Source organism: Theropithecus gelada, chromosome 17 (assembly GCF_003255815.1).
Source record: "Theropithecus gelada isolate Dixy chromosome 17, Tgel_1.0, whole genome shotgun sequence".
Taxonomy (NCBI): Eukaryota; Metazoa; Chordata; class Mammalia; order Primates; family Cercopithecidae; genus Theropithecus; species Theropithecus gelada.
In genome coordinates, this window is record NC_037685.1 from 36,134,032 (window position 1) to 36,151,937 (window position 17,906).

The 17,906-nt window shown below is 39.2% G+C and overlaps 1 long non-coding RNA gene across 1 annotated transcript in view; it reads right to left on the reverse strand.

Annotated features, from left to right (window-relative positions):
• LOC112611064 overlaps nt 1–17,332 on the reverse strand; it is a 42,978-nt gene extending 25,646 nt beyond the window's left edge. Inside the window, exon 1 of the long non-coding RNA XR_003116536.1 lies at nt 17,220–17,332. This is a non-coding gene — a long non-coding RNA (uncharacterized LOC112611064). The remainder of the gene's footprint in view (nt 1–17,219) is intronic.
• Between the last annotated feature and the right edge of the window lie 574 nt (nt 17,333–17,906).

Below are 17,906 nucleotides of genomic sequence, written 5' to 3' on the forward strand. Positions count from 1 at the left end.
TCAAATCAATCAATGGGCATCCATCAGCTGGTTAAATAGGCTTATCATGCCTGCTGTTCTAAAGACACAGATGACAGACTTGTTGGTGAGAACATGGAGAACCCCCGAATACCCACAGGTATGTGGCCATGTTTTGAATCAGTTTCTTTCTGTGGGAAAACCTCACCATGACTGGGAAAAGTTCTGAGGCAACTGAGAATTTCTGGCCAGGGCACCCCCTGGCGTTACTCAAAGGCCTCTGGACCAAACTCAGCCTCCAACAGCCCATTTCAGGTGTTGGAAGAGAATCCCCAGCTATCCTGTCCAAAAACTCTCCTTTTTCCTATCTGTAGTCTCTTACTCTGTGTGTGTGTCAAATGTGTGGGAATTTAGTAACTGGGAGAGTAGCTCAGGAATGCTGTTCCAATTTTCTGTTCCCCTCACCCACAGTCTCTCTCTCTCTCTCTCTCTCTCTCTCTCTCTCTCTCTTCCCCCCCCAACCCCCCACCCTTCCTCTGGTGAGCACATAGTATTTGTAAGTTAACATCGCTACCTACTGGAAATAGAAATTCTCTTCATGAGGCTATTTTTTCTTTCTTTTTTTTTTATGGTAACGTGAGCTTCCTTGTGCACCACTGGAAATCAGGCTCTAAGCCTCTTCCATGAATGGGAAAATTCTGCTCTCAACAGTTAGGAGTTAAATGTCTTCCATAGCCAAATTTGAGTCTCAGTATTGTCCCATCAGCAGGAAAATGGCCATTCAGTTCCTGCGTTCCTTTAAGGCACCTATTCTGTCTCCGATTAAGACAGTACTTAACTAGTAAGGGGATTTTAAGTCCAGAAGTTAACTGGACCCATTTTTCTAAGGGTAAATGCTTTAGCATGGGCCATAATAGCAGGATATAAAGTTCAATCTAGTATGTGTTGCCATTAAAGGGGCCTTGTCCAATTATACAGTTTTTCCTGAGATCCATTTTATTTTTAGGGAGGCACACAGATCACACAAGTCTAGAAGGTCGAAGGGAAATAATAGACAGAGGACTAGGATTACCTGAGTAAGTGTGACTAGGTCTCAAAAGTCTAGTTCCTCTGGTGCCATGGCTTAGAGGATCACACCTACAGTCATGGGCAGCACATTTAACAGGGTGCCAGGACCCAGGAATAATTGGAGGGACGCCCCCACTGTTTTCTTCTCCACCCTGGGTAACATACAGAAAGTAAGGAGACTAAAAGGACACTTTTATTCTCACTTCTCTTTCTAGATGGGTAGCAGATTGTCTTCAGCATGCCCTCTCCTGGAGTGTATTTTAAAGCACTGGGACTCCTTCAACTCTGAGACTTTGAAGAAAAATCCCTTCATATTCTATTGCACAAGGGCATGTCCTTCTTACCATCTTGGGGACAAACAAACGTAGCCTGTTGGGGGAAGCCTTGGTTTTAATATTATCCAACAGTTGGATCTTTTCTGCAGGCAGAAGGGCAAATGGATTGAGGTCCCCTATGTGCAGACTGTCTTTGCCCTGTGAGACAACCCAGACCTTTACAAGCTCTGTACAACCAACCCAGATCTTTTAGCAGCCATGGCAGGCAAGCCCACAGGGAATAGTTCCCCAGAGCTGAAGGAGGTTCCAGAGGAGCAATCTAAGACAGCTATTGAATGTCACAATCCTTCCGGTCCCCCTCCAGTTGTACCATCAGCTACTCCAGCTCCGTTATCTCCAGTATATGCTACTCTCTCCGCTTCACTCTTAGCTCTGCAGGAAATACCCTATGGGACATGGTATGGGAGCGCTTTTAACTGCATAACTAACTCCTCTCAGGAGAACACTCTTCCCCCAGTGCCAAAGAACACTCTCCTCACACCCTCAGGCTGGGAAAAGTTGACTGAGTAATGCCTCCCTCTGCTTAAAAAGCAGTGAAAAAAGGGCCATACTTGGGAGATCTCAGATATTGTAACATCACACTTGTAATTGGTGATAGTTCAAAGATGTGGGGGAGAAGAGTGCAACAAGCATGATCTAAAAGGATCAGAAGGCCTAGTGGGGAGCTTTCAGAATCTAATCTTTCCTTCTGGTTGGAAGCCCCAATGGGAGTAGTATGCTCTAAGTAACCACCTTGATTATAATGTAAAGAATAACACATGGACCTTTCCAAACATACCCCCCCATGGAATTCCAGACCCTTGTATGATGTTTGCTAATAGTAGCTGCTTACAGATCTGTGGGCAAACTGGAAACATCTGGACTGACAGCCCTTGCCACAAGGGTCATCTGAGATATTGGCCAGGGCATATTATGTCTCTAATTTTTCAAAACTCCATTTGTCAGGTGAACCCTTCTCACTTGGCATGTCAAATTCCAAATGGCATTGTAAATGACTATGCTAAATATGGATGTCCTGATCCCAAGGAAGCCCCTATTACGGGTAAAGAAGGGAAACTTCTAAGATACGAGAAAAATCTGCTGGTGTCTCTCACAAGGCACAACTTAGGATCGTCCCTACAAGGAATGGGGCTATATATATATATACACACACACACACACACACACACACACACACGCACACATATATAGTGTGTGTGTGTATGTGTGCATGTGTGTGTGTGTTTGTGTGTGTGTGGCTCCTGGACACCTAATCCTCCCAAGGCATTGGAAGGGAACCTGTACTATAGTAGCAGTAGTTTCCCACTTACTATTTTTAAATTCTACTGAGATGGCAGCATCATTTGGGGATATCCCTAACTTAGGCTGTTTTCTAGAAACTACACTATCTCAAATATGCCGGACAAAGAGCACTATCATTTCTATACTCTAATATATAGATTTAACTGAAAGAGCAGACTGGGGAGGGCATGCATATGATAATCCCATCTTAGAAAAACCATGGATGGAAAATTCCATAGCCAGAGGTCTATTCCAGTTTACAGGCATCCTTTTACTTGAAAGATCAGTACTTAATATCTCTATTATGATGCAATGAGGATGGAAGGCAACTGTAGGTGCCACAGAGGCACAACAACAATCTATAGACTCTTTAGCCTCAGTAGTAGCACGAAATAGATGGGCCTAAGATGTCCTTACAGCTGAAGTAGGAAGCACCTGTGCACTTTTAAATTAAATGTGCTGCTTCTGGATTAACACCTCTAGTAAAGTAAAGGAAAATCTGCAGGTACTCAAAGATCAAATCAAAATTATTGACAGGCTAAGAGAAAATGCAGGCTTCAGCCCCAAGTGGCTACAAACCCTGTTTAATGAATTCCAGTCTTCTTTATGGAATTGGTTAGCTCTTTTATTAAACCCCCTCTTGCTTATATGCCTTGCATTAATATTCAGACCTTGTATACTCAATACTATAACTCGAATTGTTTCCTCTTGTCTAGAAGCAATCAAACGCCAAATGGTGCCGCAAACAGAACCACCTATGGACATGACATTCTGCCAACGACCCTTAGATGGACCCCAGGAGGAGCCCTAGCTGCTCTTCCCTTCCCACTCGATGCTCCTTTGCAGCAGGAAGTAGCCAGAAAGAGTTGTGGCCCAAAGCCCCCTAACAGTAGTTAGGATGATATCTTCTCAGGGGGAAATATTATAGGAGTTATTAAGAAATTATTTTAGGCAGATAGAGTGGATAAGGGGTCCTCGGAAAGGTTTTCTTTCTTTTAAAGCAGCTCCAAAAACATTTCTTGTCTAGCAGAAGGCGTCAGTCAGCAAGCTTTGATATGCAAATGCTGGCCATGAGAAACTGGGTCCATCCAATATGGTGATTCCCTCCCTCTTCTCCTTGTCACCCCATCTGCTGAGAGTCATAACCACTCCCAGATAACCCCACATGTGCAGCACATCATGGTGCCCCGCATTAGCATATTAAAAGGCTAGGGTGGGCGGGCCAGTTTTTTTGCAGGCTATGTGAATGACATACCTGGTCAAGCCAATCCCCTGTGCCCTATGCAAATCAGACACTGCCTCCTCCAGCCTCCTAATATAGTTGACTGTTTTCTGTGGCACTCAGGGTTTCCTCTCTTAGCTTAGAGCCCCCTCCTTCTACCTCTGTACTGGAGAGTTTCTTTCTTCTTTCTTGCCTATTAAACTCTCTGCTCCTTAAAACCACTCCACTTGTGTCTGTGTCATTTTATCTAAATCAGCATGAGGCAAAGGACCCTGGTGTTTCTTCAGTCATCAGAGCCGTATCAATAGTTCTGTGTTTAGGTTTTGCCTTGTTTCTTAAAGCCACACACTAGACATTATAATTATTGTTTTACACAGTCAATTTTGTTTAGCTTTACCTAGATCATTATGTTAGGAGTAGAAGGTATCTGCATTACCTGGCAGCAAATCCGTACGTGTGTACACCAACCACAATTCTTGACTCCTCAGAAGAAAGAATTCAACTGAGGGGCATAAGGCAGAAAAGAAAACTGAGGCAAGCATCAGAGCAGGAGTTATTAAATAGCTTATTTAAAGGAGTTTATTAAAAGGCTTTAGAGCAGGAAAGAAAGGAAAGTACACTTGAAGGAGACTCAGGAGGGAAATGAAGGGCAAATGCAATGCTTAACCTTGATCCTAGGACTTCATGTTCTGGCCCATCTGTGGCTTCTTGTGCCCCTTTTCCATGATGCTTTCCTTAGGGTGGGCTGCCTGCATGCACAGTGCCCTCTTTATGCTTGGTGAGCATGCACACTGTGTTGAGGAAGTGTTTTTCTCTGGGAAGTTGGCTCTTCCTGGTGCCTGTGTTCAATTAACACTTTAGTGTGACAGCTGTTTGGGCAATCAGAAGATTTAGAGAGGCAATATGATAACTGCTGAACTAAAAACTGATGATCACCTGACATTCCTGGTGGGTGACTGTGGGGAGCCCTCTTCTGGCCCACTTATGACTAACTACCTGTAACAATTACAACCATCTCGGCACTCATTATTTCTTCTTGTATCTAAGACTATCCATTTGACATGATTGTCCTTCTTCCTGAAGTACGTTCCCTAGAATTTTCTTTTGTGGAGGCCTTTCAGTGGTGAACATTTTATCTCTTCTTTACCTCTAAAGGTCATCATTTCCCCTTTATTTTCAAAAGCTACTTTTTCTAGATATGGAATTCTAGGTAAACAAATATTTTCTTTCAACTCACTAAAGGTATTATTTCACTTTTTTATGACTTGTATTTTTGGGATTATGACTTATATTTTGCAATATTGAGATCATGTCCTTTGCAGGGACATGGATGAAGCTGGAAGCCATCATCCTCAGCAAACACAGGAACAGAAAACCAAACACTGCATGTTCTCACTCATAAGTGGGAGTTGAACACTGAGAACACATGGACACAGGGAGGGGAGTGGAACAACACACACTGAGGCCTGTTGGGGAGCAGTGAGTGAGGGGAGGGAGAACATGAGAACAAATGGCTGATGCATGTGGGGCTTAATACCTAGGTGACGGGTTGATAGATGCAGCAAACCACCACGGCATGCGTTTACCTATGTAACAAACCTGCATGTTCTGGACATGTATACCGGAACTTAAAATAAAATAAAATTTTTTAAAAAGGAAAAAGAAGTCAGTTTTCAGTCTTACAGATCTCTCTCTGTAGATTTTTCATTTCTCCTGGCTGATTTTCTGATATGTCTTTGATGATCTGCAGTTTCATCTGATGTGTCTATCCATTTGTTTCGATTTACCCTGCCTGTACACATTGGATTTACAACATGGGGGCTTAGGAGCTTTCAAAACTTCTGGAAAATCATCAGCCATTCTCTCTTCAAATGTTGTTTTTTCCTTCATTCTTTTCTATCTCTTTCTGAAAATCCGCTCACGTATGTGTTGGATCTTCTCGTTCTCTACTGCAGGTCTAACATTCACATTTTTCATTTTCTTGTTTCTTTTTCCTTTGGGTTGTATTCCAGATAGTGTTTTTGGATTTTCCTTCCAGTTCATTAATTCTCTCTTTGCTGTATCTAATCTCCGGTTTAACCAAACCATTTTTTTTTGTTTTGTTTTAATTTGTTATACTTGTTATTTTTAGAAGTCTGTTTCTTTTAAAGTTTAGTTAATCATTCTTAATAGTCTCATTTTCATTGCTCATTTCAAGCCTCTCTTTTATTGTTTGGAACAAAATAAACATCCTATTTTACAATCAGTGTCTGATAGTTCTCATCTGTGATATCTTTGAGGTTCTAATTCTAATTCTCATGGTGCCTTTTTGTTGGCATTTCTTGTGATTTCTTTTTTAATGTGACTTTCTCACTATACTTGGAAACTTAACCAATAGGAACGCTTTGAGACCTGTGTTAAATTTGTGATCTCTTAAAGAGATTTCTGTATGCTTCTGCCAGTTGCCTGGTTGTATTGCTCATCTGGAAATCACTTTAAAATTAATTCCCCACTCGAGCTTCAATTTTTAACATGCAAGTAACAACAAGTTGACATGCAAGCTTGATGCTGACTATGATTTCTCAGAGGCAAATTTGCTTTCCCTCTACCCAGTGTCAAAGTCAATGCAGGCTATTTTACATGCTGCCTCCTTCTCTTCCCTAGCCTTATTTATCATTCACCCTAACGTGGAGAACACGGCCTATTGACATTCAGAGTTTTGCAAGAGTCTCCTATTACAATCCCCATCTTTGTTGAATTGCATACCTCATGTCCTTTCTCCCATGCTTAGTGTGACTATATATCATTCCAGACACTTTTGAGAATAGAAGTGGGTACTATCGATAATTATATCAGGACAACTGGAGTTAACTAGTACTATCCTGGGAAAACCAGGGTATACGATCATCCTACACATCCTAACACAGATACCAAGATGTAGGTGAAAAAGCCACCAGGATTTTGAAGATACTGTTGGGAAAATTGGTGCTTTTACTGCCTGCTGACCTCTAGATTTCTCACCTTTATATTTATTTTTTCCCTTTGTGAATTCTTTAGTTTCTTCTCAGCTCAGTGAGCATTTTTACAGGGGTTTATGAAAAGTTTTTACTTGGCCATTTTCATTGTAAGGTTGTGCAATGGATTTAATCTAACATGTTACCAGAAACTTAAGTCTTTTCTCTCATCACCAAAGGCAATAATACAAAGACTCAATTTAGGCATGAATTTTCTGTACTCAACTATTGGTCAGGTAAGAATTGGGATTTAAAAGGCAGATATTTCTCATTCTAAAAGAGGCTCATTTTTTGCTGTTGTTCTGTGTCATAACTTCTAGTGTATTACTGGGTGCTGGGAGCACAGATAAATATGTGACCATGTGTTAGAGAAGTTCATAATCTTGCAAGGAAAAAAAAAAAACACATTGACATGGAAGAGGGATAATCCAAGTCCTGTATGACAGAGTGCCCAAGTGCTTCAAGGATACAAACAACAAAAGACGGAACTGCTTACTCTGAGCTAAACTGTTAGAGCCACAAAAACTGAACTTTATCAGTGCTTTCACAAATTGTTAAAACTTGAATACAGGATTTAACATTGGACATGCTTTAATTCTTTAATATGAATGCTGTCTGGCTTTACCCCTGAATTTAAATTAAAAAAACAAACAAACAAACAAAAAACACTGTTACTTAAACTTTTTGACAGACTATGTAAATCAGAAAACGTTTTGCAAAAGATGGCTTGTTGTTTGACCATCTCTTATGGTCATATATAGACTTTTTGACTTTCTTGGTGTAAGATTCATATATTTGCAGTGTTGCTTCTGATAATGAGATAATACTAAGTATGTAATACCAAATACTGTCTTACTGTTCATCTCCTAGAGGGTTTAAACAGATAAATGGGATATTTAACCATGTACAAGCACCCTAGGATATTTGTGTATACTTAGAATACACTTCAGGGTTGTTGGTGAGAGAGATTTAGACAGTTATATAAGTTCCTGAAATGCACCCTTTGGGTGCACTCCTTAGAATACAAATAGATAATGATAACTTGTAATGGCAAAAAGAACTAGACGAACATTTTGTTGACCTTTGATAAGTAAATGTAGTATAACAAACACTCAACCTAAAAGTCACATAAGAATAATGCAGTTAGGGCCAGGCGCGGTGGCTCACGCCTGTAATCCCAGCACTTTGGGAGGCCGAGGTGGGTGGATCACGAGGTCAGGAGATTGAGACCATCCTGGTGAACACGGTGAAACCCCGTCTCTACTAAAAATACAAAAAAATTAGCCGGGCATGGTGGCGGGCGCCTGGTGGCGGGTGCCTGTAATCCCAGCTTCTCGGGAGACTGAGGCAGCAGAATGGTGTGAACCCAGGGGCAGTGGAGCTTGCAGTGAGCCGAGATCGTGCCACTGCACTCCAACCTGGGTGAGACAGTGAGACTCCGTCTCAAAAAAAAAAAAAAAAAAAAAAGATTACTGCAGTTAGTTTCCAAGAATGTGGTATTTTTTGAAAGTAGTACTGTTTCATTATTAAGATTTATATCTCAAGGGTATAGCACAGTACTTTGCACATCATAGGGGTTCAAAAGATGCTGGTGTTAGTTTACTTGAATAGACATTAAAGCTGATACTGTGATCCTAAACACATAAGCTATGCATTCCTCTGTTTTATAAATTTCTGTACTCAACAAATAAATATACTAAATAAATAATATTTTCTGCATCTGTGTTTCATTTTTCAAATGTTTGTAGAATCTATTGTGACTAATAAAAATTATTTACAAGCATTAATGTAGTATTAGCAAGCATTTTCAGAAAGGAAAACAATGTGTTCAAGCTATAGGAATATTTCTAAATCATGGAAAATAAATTGTTATTATGTAATCATACAAAATATATTCATATGTCATATAATATGCAGACAATAAGAAAGAAGACATATAGCAACTCTAAGAAACTTGGTGGCTTAGGTGCACTTTAAAAAAATCTCCTCTAAAACCGCTGAAATGTATATAAAATAAAAATGAAAGAAAGCTTCACCTGAACTAAAATCAGCACATAATTCTGGCCTCATAGTCTAGCCTCTAAGACTTTCTTCTAAATATCAAACAGCTAAAATAAATGGAAAGAGGATGCCAGGAGTACCCCCAATTCCCTGGTGCAAACCTGAAGTTGTAGGCAGTTAGTGGAAGGCATTAGAAACAACCCCACCGAACTACCATGGCTTGATAACTAAGAGCTCTTTTTTGTTCTTTAAAATTCATTCTTTCAGAGCCTCCTAGTCTGTTTTAAGGATGTCTCCGAGAGTCTTGCTGGTTTTTTGAAATATTCTTATGTTCCTTACAGGGTTTTTGTTTCCCTGAGTGCTTTCTTTTTTCTTTTTCTTGTTTGATCATTTTGGAGTCTCTGATTCCTGTTGTTGACTTTCCCCGGTTGCTGTGTTATTCATGACTGTCCATGTCAATATTTAAGACTATGGCACTAAGAAGCTGAACTGGCAAGGCAGACCAACTGGTGGGTGTCGTGTGGGGTGGGCAGGCTGAGCTGTTCCTCAACTATTGGTATCTAACTAGTTTCTCCTTTTGTGAAAAGCAGCATAGTGTAGTGGTTCTATACATGGCCTCCGGAGTCAGACTATGCATTCACAAAGAAAGCAGTTAAAACACAGCCAAACACATCACTAGTGCTATATAAGTTGTATCTATCATTGCTGTATTTTCCATTTCCCTAGAGAAGAATTCTACAATATTCTGACAGGAAAGGTAAACATGAGCTGCCACTGTTATCAGAGTCAAGGTTTTCTGTCCAGAATTTAGGACCTCACTTTTACCCTTCCTTTGGCTATATGTATTGTCCTCAGGTCAAGAATCTTTCTGCTCCTTCTTTCAACCTCTCCAGAATGAAAAATCTGCAGGCACAGGAGCCAGGACAAGTGCTTTTGAGTTCCGGCCCTACAGTAGCATCTAGGGGTGTGTTACAATTAATGCTCTCTTAGTAGTTGCCATCCACTTACAGTCAAGTGTTAAACCAGCTCAGTGGAGAGTCAGGGTGACAGCCTTTTAAACTCTGCCCTCATGGTAGCCAGGTGCTTATCCAGCATCCAGGAAGAATCAGGTCACATCGACTTAAAGGATGGTGAATGCAGGGATTTTATTAAGTGATGGTGGTGGTTCTCAGTGGGATGGAGGGGGAGCTGGAAAGGGGATGGAGTGGGAGGATGATCTTCCCCATGAGTTTAGCTGTCTGGTGGTCAATCCCCTCTCCAACCCCTCTCAATGTTAAGATGCTCCTCTCTTCTCCTCTTCTCTGCTGTGCTGCTCTGCCGCCTTTCTGCTCTTCTACTCATGGAGCCTGGGGTTTGGGGCTTTTATGGCTACAGGGTGGGGGGCCGTGGCAGGCCAGAGCGGCTTTGGAAAAAGCAACATTTGGACATGAAAACGGGAATGCCTGTTCTCATTTCAGGCCACAGTTCCAAGCTTCAGGGAGGAGCCTTTGCCAGCGACCCTGCCCTCTTGCTTCCTGTTCATATCAATATTACCATTATTATTTTAGTATCATTTCAGGGGAGAAGAGTCATAGCTAAACTGTCATGTTTAAATTGAAGTCTGTCATACTTTGGAAGGATAAATAGTAAACAGCATTAATGGGAAAGGCAGGAGGCATCTCCCATGGCTTCTGCTCCCTCACCTGGAATAGATCACAGTGGAATATAAGGGAGAGCCTTTCCCACTGGTAACAATGAAACTAGATCAAATAAATTAATCAAATGTTTCAAGGCATGGGATGATAGATGGAGCAATACTGTGAACCCCACAATCATCCCACCTCTCTGGCTCATGGTCTGGCACAATTTCCTGACCACAGCAGAAAAATCTGGAATAGAAACAGAACACAGTGGTCCTTTTGAGCTGAGGAGGCAGGGTCAGTGTTCAACATGAAGTGTCTGAAAGATTTAAAGCAGGCCACCAAGGCAGAGGGAAGCATGGGCAGAATAGGGAAAATTTCTCTGATTTCTGTGCCCAGGGCTGTGTTTGCAGGGAGAGACGACTTAAGGCTAATCAGAAAGAAGCTATGGGAACAGAGATAGTAATGATTAAGCAATGATCAAGAACATTGGAGTTCTGGCCCACGTAGAGGAAAAACTATCCCATTAACATCTTACTAACTCACCTAGCTGAGGCAGCGGAAAGCAAATACCATGCCCTAGAGTAGGCCCTACTCTAGATTCTTTGGGGGAAAAAAAGGCTAAAACTAAGTCTAAGTAAGATCAGAGGAGAAATTGAATTTGGTAATTGAGTCTTACTGTATTAGAACGACTTGGTAAACATCTTGGGCTTCTCACAAATATGTTCTTAAAAATCACAAAACTAAGCCAAAACAATTTCAAGGTGATTAGCAAGTAATTGATCTCTCTACCAGGAAAGAAAAACCAAGTCTTCAGAGACAATAATAGAATCTCTACAATGATTTATTTATAATATCAGTAAAAAGTTGGTAGATACACAGAACAGAAAAATATGTGCCATAGCTAAGGGGAAAAAATCATTAGAAAATGACTTTAAAGTGACTGACTGTGGTACACTGAATTCTAACCTTCTCAAAATGTTCACCATCTAATCCCTGGAACCTATGAACATGTTACATTACATGCACAAAAGACTTTGCAGATGTAATTAAGTTATGGGTTTTGAGATGAGGAGATTATTCTGGATTATCTAGGTGGGTCCATCGTAATCACAGGAGTTACAACAAAAGGAAAACTGAAGAATCAGCATCAGGGAGAGATGTTCAACTAGAAGTAGAGGTCAGAGAGATTTTAAGATGCTATGCTACCGGCTCTGAAGACAGATGAAGGGACAAGGAGTTAAAGAATGCAGGTGGTCTCTAGCAGCTGGAAAATGTAAGGAAAAGGATTCACCTCCAGGGCCTCCAGAGATAATGCAGGTTTACCAACTCCTTGACTTTAGCCAAGTGAAATTGATTTAAGACTTCTGACTTCTGAAAGAGAGTAAAATTGTGTTGTTTTAGGTCACTACATTTGTGGTAATTTGTTCTGGCAGCAGTAGGAAACTAATAAAACCAAATGCTGGATTAAATAGGTAAAAATGTGAAAGTAGCTATTTTGGTATGTTTAGAGTTAAAAGAAAAACATTATTTAGTAAAGAAGAAGGAAACTCAAACAGAGAAGTGGGATTAAAAATCATTACACCTTATACAAAAATTAACTCGAGATGGATTAAAGACTTAAACATAAGACCTAAAACCGGCCGGGCGCGGTGGCTCAAGCCTGTAATCCCAGCACTTTGGGAGGCCGAGGCGGGTGGATCACGAGGTCAGGAGATCGAGACCATCCTGGCTAACATGGTGAAACCCCGTCTCTACTAAAAATACAAAAAAAACACTAGCCGGGCGTGGTGGCGGGCGCCTGTAGTCCCAGCTACTCGGAGGCTGAGGCAGGAGAATGGCGTGAACCCGGGAGGCGGAGCTTGCAGTGAGCCGAGATCGCGCCACTGCACTCCAGCATGGGTGACAGAGCGAGACTCTGTCTCAAAAAAAAAAAAAAAAAAAAGACCTAAAACCATAAAACCCCTAGAAGAAACCCTAGGCAATACCAGTCAGGACAAAGGCATGGGCAAATTCTTCATGACTAAAACACCAAAAGCAATGGCAACAAAAGCCAAAGTTGACAAATGGGATCTAATTAAACTAAAGAGTTCTGCACAGCAAAAGAAACTGTCATCAGAGTGAACAGGCAACCTACAGAATGGGAGAAAATTTTTGCAATCTATCCTTCTGACAAAGGGCTAATATCCAGAATCTACAAATAACTTAAACAAATTTATTTTAAAAATGCACAACCCCATCAACAAGTGGGTGAAGGACACGAACAGACACTTCTCAAAAGAAGACATTTCTGTGGCCAAGAAACATATGAAAAAAAGCTCATCATCACTGGTCATTGGATAAATGCAAATCAAAACCATAATGAGATACCTCTCATGTCAGTTAGAATGCCAATCATTAAAAAGTCAGGAAACAACAGATCCTGGAGAGGATGTGGAGAAATAGGAATGCTTTTACACTGTTATTGGGAGTGTAAATTAGTTCAACCATTGTGGAAGACAATGTGGCAATTCCTTAGGGATCTAGAACTAGAAATACCATTTGACCCAGCCATCCCATTACTGGGTATACACCCAGAGGATTATAAATCATTCTGCTGTAAAGACACATGCACATGTATGTTTACTGCAGCACTGTTCACAATAGCAAAGACTTGGAACCCACCCAAATGCCCATCAGTGATAGACTGGATAAAGAAAATGTGGCACATATACACCACGGAATACTATGCAGCCATAAAAAAGGAAGAGTTCATGTCCTTTGCAGGGACATGGATGAAGCCGAAAGCCATCATTCTCAGCAAACCAACACAGGAGCAGAAAACCAAACACCACATGTTCTCACTCATAAGTGGGAATTGATCAATGAGAACACATGGACACAGGGAGGGCAACATCACACACTGGGGCCTATTAGGGGGTGGGGGACTAGAGGAAGGATAGCATTAGGAGAAATACCTAATGTAGATGACGGGTTGATGGATGCAGCAAACCACCATGGCACGTGTAAACCTGTGTAACAAATGTGCACATTCTGCAAATGTATCCCAGAACTGAAAGTATAATAAAAAAAAGAAATTATAGAACCAAGAAATAAAATAACTGAAATGTAAAGTTTACTCATTGAGCTTAACAGTAAATTGGAGATAATATAAGAAATAATTAACTTTAAATAGATCTGAAGAATAGAGTCATAAGATTGAAAAGACATGGGCAAAGTCTCAGTGACCAGTGCAAAAATATTGAGCTGTGTGACATACGTGTAACTGGAATTTCATGAGAAGAAGAGTGAAGATGGAGTGGAATACATATTTGAAAAAATAATGCTTAGAATTTTCTGAATTTGATGAAAAGGAGTACATTATAAGATTCAAGAATATTAATAATTCCTAAGCATTATAAATACAAAGGAAATTACACCTAGCCACAGAATAGCCAAATTGCTTTAAAACAGCAATAAAGAGAAGATCTTAGAAGAACCAGAAGATAAAGAAAACATATTACATACAGGAAACAATGATATGACTTACAGCGAACTTTTTATCAGAAACAATAGAAATGAAAAACTAATGGAACAATATCTCTGAAGTGCTAAAATTAAAAGTGGCAATCCTTCATCCAGTGGCATTTCTATGTTCAGTGAAAACATCTTTCTTAAAAAAAAGTTAAATTATGATATTTTCAGATAAATAAATGCTTAGAAAGTTTCTCTTCAGCACAACTGTATTGCAATAAATACTAAAGAACGTTTTTTGGTTGGAGGAAAATGATATCAGATGAACTCTCTTATCTTTAGAAAGAAATGACAAGCATGGTTTTGGTAAATAAGTAGGAAACTATAGAAGATTATTTTTTTCTTACTGTAATTTTCTTAAAGGGCAACTGACTAAAAATATTTATGATGTAAACTGGGGTTTATAATACGTTTAAAAGTACAAGTTTTGACAGCAATAGAACAGAAGTTAGAGTGAGTGCTGTTATAATGTTACTACATTTTGAAGATAGAAGAAGTGGGAAGTGAAAAATACAAAGTATTAAGTATGAAATGAGAAGAGAAAAGATGACAGTAGGGAGTGGAAAAGTGTAGGTGTGAAATGTAAAAGAAACATAATTGACTCTAAATAATTTTTGATACTTGAGGTAAGATATTTATAGCCCTAGAAAATTACTATAAAATAAAAAGAATTTAAAAATATAGCTAAGAATCCACAATAGAGAAAGTAAGTAATATTAAAAATATTTTATTCTTCTAATAGGAAACACAAAAGAAACAACAAAGATACAAAAAAGAAGAGACAAATGAAAAAATAGCAAGACAGTAGACTTGAACCTAACCATATCAATACTTACATTAAATATAAGTGTACCAGATACTCCAACTAAGGGCAGAGATGTTAGTTGGGATAGAAACAGGATTCATCATGTACTGTCTATAAAATATGTAAATGCAAATATATATAATGTATTTATATTTAGACACAAATATGTGTGTGTGTGTGTGTGTGTGTGTATATATATACATATATAAAATAAACTCTAAGCATCAGTAACAAAGGCAAATCAGAGATAAACTGCAATGTACCAAACTGTAACCTAGTCTCAGCCTAGTCCAGTTTCTATTTACAATTTAAAGAGATACATTCCCAAGTCTATTTTCGTGGCAGAAGAAAAGGTAAGCCTATCAGAGGATCCTCTTTGATCTTTCCATATGCAATTCCTGTTATTCAATAAAAAATTAATAGACATGTAAGAAGATAGGATCACATGACCAATAGACATGAAAGAAATGACAGACAATAGAAGCAGACCCAAAGGTAATTCAGATATTGGAAGGACAGATAAAAACTTTAAAGTAACTATGATTATTCAGTTCTGGAAAATATAGAAAGAGGTAGACAAAAGAGATTGAAAGACAACCAAACTCACTGAAATGGTAGAATTAATAAAAAGAACCACATATACTTCCATAAATCAAAAAACATAATCTCTGAAATTAAGAATTCAATGGATGGGTTTAATGGCAAATTGTATGTGTACAAGGTAGGATTAATGAAATGAAATAGACTGATGGAAAATATTTAGACAGAAGCATAGACAGGAAATAGAATTTAAAAAACAGATCATTGCATATTAAAATTTAATTTCTTCCTGAGAACTCAATAATAGAAAGAACTCTCAAGCTTCAAGTACTTTTTATGTTACCTGCCTTATATTGTTTGATAACATTTGAGCTCACTGTAAAATATCAGATAGATAATATGGAAGGATGTTGCTGGTTAGAATTTAAGAATAAAATTAGAGCAAGAGTGAAGGTTTGGCCTCGAGTGCTACATGGCCTTGTAGTTAATCAGTGTTTTATTCCGTTTTTTTTTTTTTTTTTTTTTTTTTTTCCTGAGCTTTCTGGAGGAAAATTTAAATGTCTTGCATGATCCAAGAGGGTACACAAAGACACTATGGTGGGTTTGGAGGAGAAGCACAGCAACAGTAAGGCAATTTCCTCTGTTAGTCTCCTTCCTCAAGGGCGCTGCTCCAATTCTGTAGCTCATAAGCTTGGCTGTTAACCGCAAAATGTTAAAAAGAACAAAAACTTGGCCCATATTGAAAGGAAATCCTGTCAAAATTTCCATCAACCCTTATGGTCTCAGTGAGGAAGTACTAGGAGGCAGCTTCCACATCCCTTTTCATTGCTTCCTTTACCTTGCCAAAAAAGAAAGAGTAACTAGATTCATGGGTCAGAACTATGTTAAGAATGAAGGGTACAAAATGTTGATGGATCAAAGATCTTTCTAGAAAAAACTATAACTAATAAAAGCAGAGGAATGTTAGAATTTTATAAGTAACCTAGTGGATCAAAATAGAAATGAGCAACTGAAAACATTAAACATAAAGCTATGAAGGCGGAGGAAGATGGCGAACTTATGATAGAAGGATCAGAGTAATACGTTCTGAAAGCCCTGCTCAATTGCGAAGCATGGACAGTCAGACACAAAGCACCCCTCCCCAAGGTGAATTAGTGTTCCTATTAAAAGAAAAGAAAGAAGAAATGAAGGAGGGAGGGGTGAGAAGGAGGAAGAAAAGAATGAAAGAAAACAGGGAAGGGAAGGGAAGGAAAAGTGGAGAAGGAAATAACAACAAATAATCTGTATCTGATCTAACCTCTAGCTTTACCTTCCAAATTACTGCAAATATGCAGGTTGGAGGAACGTGATAAGTAACAAAATGGAATTAAAACAGCCAGACCTGCAATGTGAAAAATTCTACAGGACAAATGACTTGACTTGATTTCTTCAGCAAATAAATGGCAATTAATAAAGAAAAGGGGAGCTCTTATAGATTAAAATTAATTTAAGAGTCTTATCAACTAAATGCAATGCATGGAGCTTCCTCTGATCCTGATTTGGAAAAAAAAAAAAAACTGTATAAACATACTTTGGGGAAAAACAGGGGTAATGAAACATGGATTAGTATTACATAATATTGAGGAATCAGTTATTATTTTGTTTTGGTTTTGTATGTTTTGAAAGAAATCTGTGTTGAAGCATTGATAGGTAAAACTGTATCTTGTCTAGAATTTGCTTTTAAATATTCTAGCAAAAAAGATGTGAGATGAGAGAGATAAAACCTGAAGGGTGGGATGTTGGCTATTGATGAAATTAAGGCATGGGTCATTTGGTTCCTTTTTAAATTTTGTGACTATTTGAACATGTCCACAATAAAGAGTTACAAATAACCCAAGAGATTACCGTGTCTCAGAAGTTTGGAACAGGTTTTTCTGGCTTCCCCATATGCAGGTGCAGTGAGCCTGACTTGCACTTTCGGTTCTCACCCAGCAAGCAGACCTGAGTAGCTCTGCCCTGGTGGATGCAGTCAGAGCTCTGCTTTTTTGTTCTCATTCTGTCTTTCTCTGCCTAGGCCTGGTTGTATGCAGCAAGGTCACACAGGTCCCATTGTAGCCTGGGAAATATCATCAATCCCTTTTTTTGGCCTCAGTTCAAAACTGCCTCCTTCAGCACAAATAACCCAGAACTCTTAACTTTGTAAAATAAAACTGACCCTTTGAATTAAATTTAGCTTGGATCTCTGTGATTCTGTTCTATCAGCAGTACCCTAGAGGGCAGACTGTTATCTGCACCCAACCCACAGCTGTAGGAAGAAGATTAGGTAACAGAACGACAGAAAAACTTAATCAAGGGGGAGGCATTTTTCAGATAATGGAAAATTATGCATGCTCCCAAGCTAAGGTCAATTATCCAGGGTAATAAAAATGTTAAAAATGTGAGAAAGTGAGATTAAGTGTTGGAGCAAGGTCCCTAATAGAGCAAAATAAAGACCAGAGATACAGTGAAAGAATTTCTGCCAGAAGGATGATTTGTTTTTCTATACGTTGGTAGGAAGAAGGTAAAAAATAAAAGAAACTACAGAGATGAGTT